Source organism: Prionailurus bengalensis, chromosome B1 (genome assembly GCF_016509475.1).
Source record: "Prionailurus bengalensis isolate Pbe53 chromosome B1, Fcat_Pben_1.1_paternal_pri, whole genome shotgun sequence".
NCBI lineage: Eukaryota > Metazoa > Chordata > Mammalia > Carnivora > Felidae > Prionailurus > Prionailurus bengalensis.
The window spans coordinates 129,774,943-129,783,652 of NC_057344.1; the positions used below are offsets into that span (position 1 = coordinate 129,774,943).

Consider the following 8,710-nt stretch of genomic DNA (forward strand, 5'->3'; position numbering starts at 1 on the left):
CCAGACAATGCTAATATATTTCCCAACATCATATTGGACAGGGCACCATGCATACAGTTTCTTCTCCTATGACCTAGAAAGCAGATTTCCCCAAATATAATAGGATAATTCTACAACTCTTATTTCCTGGAGTTTGAATCAGCTGTGGGGGAATACATGCTATCAGGAAGACTGAAAAGCAGGTGATTCCTGTTAGATATTGAAACTTGGATATGGCAGAGACATTTATTTTGTGATCCTTATAAGCAGAACTGTCTAGGAACTGATAGCCCAGAGCCAAGCTTCAGTCTTCTCTGAAAAGTAAACAATGAATCTTTTTGAAGCATTTTGACAGGAAAACAATTGGTTCCAGCTGAAAGGACATAAGTATAAGATGTGTACATTATAGTGTACATGTCAAAATTCAGAAACTATAGAGGCTTTCTCTCTAACCTAGGTGGTCCTGCACTGATATTCGAGGGCATTTTAACTGACATTGACATCAGAGTACACTGTCTCCTTTACTTTTGAGGGAAGACTTGTTGCCATTACAAGTCTTTTGGCTCAGCCTCTTCTGAAGGAAGAAGCACTCTGAAAGATTTACTGAGATACAACTCATTATGTAATATTTAGACTTTCAACTTCACATTTCCCACTAAATGTAAATTATTTTTCCAATAAGCAGTTGACTTTCAAAAACATCATAGAATGTTTGTATAATCAGAACCTGATGTAGTGCTTTACCCACAGTAGGTCCTTTATAAATCCTCACTGAACTGAACTGATTTACCTGTTTTATTAACAGTAAATTAGATTATCCTGTTTATAAATTTCAAAAGGGATATTAAATTTATGTGATCAAATATAAGCTAGGAACAAAGATTAGAGATGTGATATTTTGCATGGTCTTTATTCATGCTAGTATGTAAAACTGGGAAAGGAAATGTAAAGAGGTTCTAAATGTTTTTCCTAGGACAGGAATAAATCACAAAGTAAAGGGAGCACTACTGTATAGATTTGGGGAAGTAATTACCAATTAAGGGTCATCACCAACTACACAAATAAAAACAAATAGTAAACAACAAAAAAACCTGGGACACAAAATTTTCTTGGCCCAACTATGTCTCTTTTTTTTTTTATTTTTTAGCATTGAAGATGTCCTTTCCATTAATAGTACCTTAAATCTTTTGGCTTAGTGCATATAAACTGAGTAATTCTATAGACATCCATTGACCATTTTTTTTCATTAAATTGCATATTACTTGGCACAAATAAAGCGTCATCCAAATTATTCACAAAGATTCAGGAACGTAGCATAGCAAGAATGTGTTTATTTTGGATGGCTAAGGCATTAATTTTCGTAAAAAATAACTTACCAATAAGGTACATGAACTCACGTGTACCTGAAATGTGGCCTTATATGTTTTCAGATTTGATAGCTTGTCCATAAGCACACATCTGTGAATTTTAATTAATGCTTATAAACTCAGGTCAATGACTATTTAATGAAAATTCACTAATGATTTATGAGAATTTCACTTGGGTTAGTATCAACTTTTGAGAACTTTATGTTGGAAATATTTTAGAATCAATGTAGTGATATTACAGTTATTTAGATGAAGTCTCCATTCTAATTGCATTTTATTAGCCTGTCTAAAATATTATTTTCTTTCATCAACTGTTTTTATAATTTTAGTTAACAGAGTCAAACACTATGAAAGCCTGCTTATCTTACTGTATGGACCATGCAGTTGATAGATTCATAAAATCCAAAACTTTAGATTTTCTCCCCCTACATATTATATGGTGATATCCTGGTGCTATTACATAATTCTGTCTTTGGATTGTCTTTCTATTTCTTTTATTGTCATCTACTTCTTTGTTTTTTAATCTCTTTCTGGTCTTTCTTATTAGATTCCTACCTTACTCCTTGAACAGAGTAGTTTAAATGGAGACTCTCAGGTAGAGATGGGAAATGTGTTATGGAATTAAGATGGAAATATAGTGGAATATTTCTTTAAAAAATGCGAATGTTGACAAGGGGATGTTAGTTCACTGAGCAGTCATTTTTAAAGCATCAACTGATTATGAGTTCCTGAGCCAGATACTAGGGATAAGAAGATAAACCAGAAACAAGTATGACCTTCAAAAGGTCACAGTCAGAGAAAAGGTAAATATTAAATTATTGCATTATTATGCCAAAGTATATAATAGATATAATTACCAGACACTGTGAGAGTTTAAAAGGAGGAATTAATCACAAGAAATTTTAAGACAAGTAATAGAATATTGGATTACATGGATTATGACATTTCTAAATATTAATTTTCCATACACGTTATATACTTTGCTCATATATATTTGTATCTGTACCATCAGTGACAAACTTAAATGTTAGATCTATTTCATTTCTTATCTCAACACTTTTGTAAACGATATGCATTTCTGACTTTAAGTGAAATATCCTAACAATTTAAAACCAGTCTTAAGTTTATTATAAATTATTGGATAATTGATTATTACATGAATTTGTTGAAAAATATTTGCCTTCCAAAGGCTCACATAATTGTTTTGTAGGCATATATACATGATATAAAAAGACTTGGTTTCTAAATTCATTATTTTTCCCCTAGAACCACTTTCCAAGTCGTCACAGTGGGGTAATCAGGAAAATTTTCAATTAGCAATAATCACGCTTCAGATAAACCTCATTGTCTATGATACTGCCATTGCATAAAGCTAGAGCCACTTTCAGACCGTATAGAGTGATTGTGTTAAGAACAGAATCTCAGGGTGCCTGGGTGGCTCAGTCAGTTAAGCACCCAACTTTGGCTCAGGTCATGATCTCATGGATGGTGGGTTTGAGTCCGGCATTGGGCTCTGTGCTGACAATGCGGAGCCTGGAGCCTGCTTTGGATTCTGTGTCTCCCCCTCTCTCTCTGCCCCTACCCTACTCACACTCTGTCTCTGTCTCTCTCTCAAAAATGAATAAACTTAAAATTTTTTTTAAAAAGAACATAATATCAAAAATATATGAAGGAAGAGTTGGGAAAATGCGCACGTTTGTCTATAGAGTTTTTTCTTTAAAAAAAAAAAATAAACAGCTTTGTTGAGATACACTTGATTCACAAAAACTGCACATATTTAATGTACACATTTTGATGAGTTTGGACTTATATAAACAGGATTTCTCCTTGAAATCCTCCTGATTTCAATTATTTTGGACATTTATCCAGAGGTGGTATTCATTTGTGGGTCATATGGTAGCTGTATTTTTAATTTTTTGAGAAACCTCCATGCTGTTTTCCATAGTGGCTGTACCATTTTACCTTCCCACCAGCAGTATAGACATGCTCCAATTTCTCCATATCCTTGGCAACACTTTTTTCTTTTCCTTTCCTTTCTGTTCTTTTCTTTTCTTTTCTTTTCTTTTCTTTTCTTTTTTGTATCAAACTGTAGGATTTTCTTATATATTTTGGATATTAACCCCTTATCAAATATATAATTTGCAAATACTTTCATTCTGAGAGTTGTCTTTTTAAAATATATGGAAAGTGGAGAAAAATGGAGATGGCAATTTGATGGTGGTCAAAATACCCTGATTATAGTTTCAACTTTAATATAATTCACAGATTAAAATTGTTTTAGCCAAGTCAGTTTATCACTTTTTTTTGGTCTTCTGGCATAAGTTCCTATGTTTATTGCCTACTTGGCTACAAAGTGAACGACAAGTTGAAGTTTACATGAACACATCATAATAATTATATAAAAACTTTACCCCTGTGAGGTCTTACAACGAGGGCTTAATAACTTTATGTGTATATTTGATACATGTTCTTAGGATGTATGCTTGGCCGAAAAGCCTATTTACATTACAACTTTCATCCCTTCCATTAGCGTATTTGACTTATTAAATCTTCCAATAGACTTTTTATTTTTTAAATTCGGGAAATTTCCTATTAATATATAATAACATCGTGTTTACCAGTAGTGTTTTATATTTATAAACTATCTTATATCATGACATAATACCTATACTTGTCATAAAATATCATTGAAATCTACAAATGTTCAGTAAAATCTTCAAATGTAATTACGTACTCATCATTAAGTATAGCTTGGTCTTTTTCTTGCTATTAGAAAATAAACTGATAAATTTATCACAAAAAGTAAATAAAACTATAAAGCAAATTCCAACCAATACACCACATGGAACTTTTCTGGTGAATATCTTTCCCCTCTCCCCTCAGACCCAGGGAAATTTGTAATGGAAAACTGTAATGGAAAATTTACTAATAGCTACCTATGATCCACCTAATAAAGGAAAATATGCTGTTTCTTTTTTTACCGAATGTAACTTTTAGTAGCATTGTATATTAATTGAAATGTTCAGATGTAGAAGTGGAAGAAAGATTTTAAATCGCTGAAAAATTTCAGCAAAACTAAAAATTACTTAATATCTAAAGAAATACAAAAATGCATCTAAACAAACACATATGATGTGAATATAAGCATCATTAGTGTATTGCAAGTATTTAACGATACTGGCCATTGATATCCATTAAAAGCAAGATTTCAGAATGATCTCCTGGCTACCATAATTCTGAGCAAAAGACTCTACATAGAGTTCCAATGTATTTCCTTGTAAAAAGAAAAAAAAAGCCTGGATGTCACTATTTAAAACATTTTTTAATGAATATTTGCTTTGGGACTTTGGAAACAGGCCCAATGAGTGAAACTTTTTCATGACTGACCATACAAACTATATTGTAACAATTAACTTTAGCTGCAAAATCAATCACTCCAAAATCTAGTTTCTTAAACAACCATCATTATATTATTTCCTATGAATCTCTGTGTTGATTGGACAGGCTTCTGCCTCAACATTCATGTCAGCTGGCAGATCATCTAGAACTGGTTGATCTAGGATAGCCTCAAACTTATCCATTAGCCAAAGTAATTTGCATGGCAATGCTCAGAATCATTATGAGAGGCAACTATCTGAGGGCAGAGATATTGGGACACCTGAATAAATGTAACAATCTATGAGAAATTTTACACCTTTCAGTAGTTTTGATTTTTCCCACAAAGAGACATTACGTGAAAGTTTATTTTGCCAAAGACTGGGCTGGTATGGAAAGGGAGTCCGTATGAGGATTTGGCTTCAACAACAGAGAGAGTGAAACTAATAATAAAAAATGAAGCCAACATTACTGGGTATTGTCCATGGCTGGTATACAAACTGATGTTTTCCTTCAAAAATTGTTTGCTTCTCTATTTTGGTCCCAGTATAAACATTTATAAGCTATTAAGTGCCTGAGTGGTTTGAAATATAAACTGATCCAAATTATCAGTGCCAACAGGCTAGAAAATAATAGCCAGCTGACCAAATAGGGTATGCAGATAGAAATAAATTATGATTTCTGAAACTCCTGCAAACTTTCTGGAAATTAATTTCAGAATGAAATGCATCTGTCCAGATGGCATTTAGACAATTAATAATGTCATAAATCATTACCTTTTTTTTTTTTGTGAGGAAAGTTTTACTCTACTCCACCATCATTACCCAGGAAACAGTGAAACTTTAGAAGGGTAAACCATCCACCACACACTACAATCATTCATTTTTGTTTTATTATTCATACTTTTTTCCATTTATTTATATGATTTAATTTACATGATTCAATGCATCATTTGCATAATGGAAATATTAATGCTGACTTAATGGGATAATTGCAGGAACTACTTAATGAATAATTTTGACATTTTAAAACTGAAAAACACTATATACCTTCTGTTCCATTGCAATCAGGTGCATTCTTAAGAAACCATCCGTTATCAAATCAATATTACAACATAAATTGTTTTAGTAGAAAAAAGGTATTTAAGCATTATAGAATTTTTAACCCATTCCTTTGTTAAAGAATATGGCAAGCCACTCCAACTTAGTATGTTTATGTTTATGTGCACAGCGTTTTCTCCAAAACAGAGCAGGATATCCAAAAGATTCTAGCCTCAAATTGAATAACAACAATGGTGTTTAGTATAATCAAGTCATATCCCATAATTAATTGATCACTTTATGGTTAAATTTGCATTATAAAAACTATATATTCAAATATACAAATTAATAAGCAACCACTTGAAAATTTTTTTAATGACATGCCACTAAGTAAAATTTCTGAAATACTACTTTAGAGAATATACTGTTTCCGTACATATAGCAGAGAACATTATGAGAGTATCTTCACCTTGTACTTTCAGCCAAGAATAGATATTGATAAAGTTTTGTGGGTTAACCTCAAATGTCATTTGTGAGAATCACTTTTTGAATATAATCAGTTTAAATAAACTAGTGTCTTCTGGAAAACGTGTGTGTCTGTGTAAATTGTACTTCTTATTTCAGATCTGTAACAAAATCTTAGTGTTTAATGTGTATTGAACAGTCTTTCAAGAGCACAGTAAATGTTAATATAGCATCACAATACACGTAAAAGGTAGTACAGTAAAACCTAGGTTTGTGAACATAATTTGTTCCGGAAACATGCTTGTAATCCAAAGCACTTGTATGTCAAAGCGAATTTCCCAGTAAGAAATAATGGAAGCTCCGATGATTTGCTCCACAACCCAAAAATATTCATATAAAAATGATTACAATACTGTAATATAATACAAAATAATCAAACAATATTATATATATATATATATAAAATATAAAGAAAAATAAATTAACTTGCACTTACCTTTGAAAACCTTTGTGGCTGGTGTGAGGGAGATAAGAGAGAGGAGGGTTATTGTGTAGAGTGCCTTTTACTATGACTAATGAAATCACTGCTATCTATTGGCTCAATGGAATTTTTTTCTGCTTGGGGGCCACTGTATATTCTCACATAGATGCTGACTACAGTATAGTATTAATAAACTCTTTGTCATATACTGTATTTAATGTAACTGGCAATAAGGCAGCAGAGGAAAGGGTCTATATCTGCAGGTAGCCTGACCTAGAAGGAATCAAAGCATTCCTAAGCTTACTCTTTTATGGAAAAGCAAAGGTGTTCATAGGTGCTTTGAAGTGACAAAATATACACTAGTGCCAGTTTGGGAACCTTTCAATGTTCTGAAAAATTACTGACTGCTGCCAAACACCACGGTCTGAGACCGAGCATCTGCACGTGGGAGAAAATCACCCACAATCCCACAGTGAGAGAGAAGAACCATTGGCTCAGTTGTGATCATGTGGTGTTCTGGGTCACGTACTACTCATATTGCAAGACGCTGCAAATTAAAATTTCTTAGAAATGTGGAACACTTCCAGAGCAAAGTTACTTGCAATCCAAGGTTTTACTGTATTACAACTATTTTAAAGAGAGGAAAATGTGACAGGTTAAGTAGCTTGCCCAAATTCACACAAAATTATTACACATTGAAATACAAAATCTCATCTTTGATCTCTTGATAATAAGCAGTATTTATCTAGAAATTGAATAGCTTTTTTGTGGGATTATATCCCCACCTTTGGTCCATTTTTTCCTTTCTCAAATGCTTCTATTGTAAAATTACTCAGAATGTTGGGCTTATCTCATTTTTCATTTCTCTCTAGATCTGGTCTTAAAGTTGTTGATATTTTGCTAGTTTTCTGATTTCTTCAAATATTTTTTCTTTAAATTTTGTCTAATTTTTCTAGATGTTCCCTGTACTTGGGTTAGCCTGCAAAATGTTTCTTTACCATTCCTAGAAGCAGAAATCCTTATCAAGAACTCTAATTACATAACAAGAAAAGTATTGAATGTTTCAGCCAGACAATTTCTCAATTACCACAGGTCCTACCAATGTTAGCTTATATCTACTATCCATGAAGATTTAGCCATTGTATCATCTGAGGTTCTCCATGTAGCAGACATCAGCACAGGATTGCATTTGCAAAGGAATTACTTGGGGCAGTTCCTGTGTAGGATGGAGTGGAGGAAGAGCAGGGAGTAGGGAGTGGGCAGGAAGAGCCTGAAGACTACAATGCAAGTTTTACAGTTGTTAAAGAAGAAAATAAAGGAACATTGAGTGGAAAGAGCCTCAGACAGCGGTGCAGTTCTGAGAAAGTCTCAGCCAGGCCAACAGGGAGTCCCAGGACAAAGATTACCTTGAGAATAGTCCCATATTGGGTAGGGATGGCTTAGCTCTAGGAATCCTACTGCGCTCCAACACTGGCTGGGAACATTCAGAGAGAGAATGGCTTTGGCCTAGCCAAGAAGATAGAGTGAATCCAGGAGGTAGAGCAGGCGGAGACTAGGCTATGAGCTCACTTACGCTTCTTGCAGGAGGTCTCTCCTGAAATGAGATCTGAGCAGTGCACTTTTGTGGCTGCCATGATTGAAATGTTACCAATGTTCTTCTGTTTTACTTTGCCTTTCTATTATGTCAGTTTTCTTCTCTAAATAATGAGATAACAAGTCCAGATTTTTAAGGTTAATGAAAATATCAAGTGAGAAAATATAAATGTAACTGTTCTGAAACAGAGGTGCTAAACAAATTTTAATTATTATGTCACTCTTCAGAGATAGTTCCTTACAACAAATATTTCTTTCATAAGCTTAACAAACTTTAAAAAAGTAGATAATAAATATGAGTTTTAGAAATTTACTAATCATCTTGTTGCATTAGTGACATATAGTTTAAGACATTTATAATACGAAAAGAAAAAGATATTTCTAACAGAAGTAGGCTACTAAAAGGCGTA

The 8,710-nt window shown here is 33.1% G+C and overlaps 1 non-coding gene across 1 annotated transcript; it reads right to left on the minus strand.

Moving 5' to 3' along the window:
• Positions 1 to 2,580: 2,580 nt before the first annotated feature.
• LOC122479332 lies at positions 2,581 to 2,720 on the minus strand. The gene has a single exon (XR_006296350.1). It is a non-coding gene; the product is annotated as a U4 spliceosomal RNA (small nuclear RNA).
• Positions 2,721 to 8,710: the final 5,990 nt, after the last annotated feature.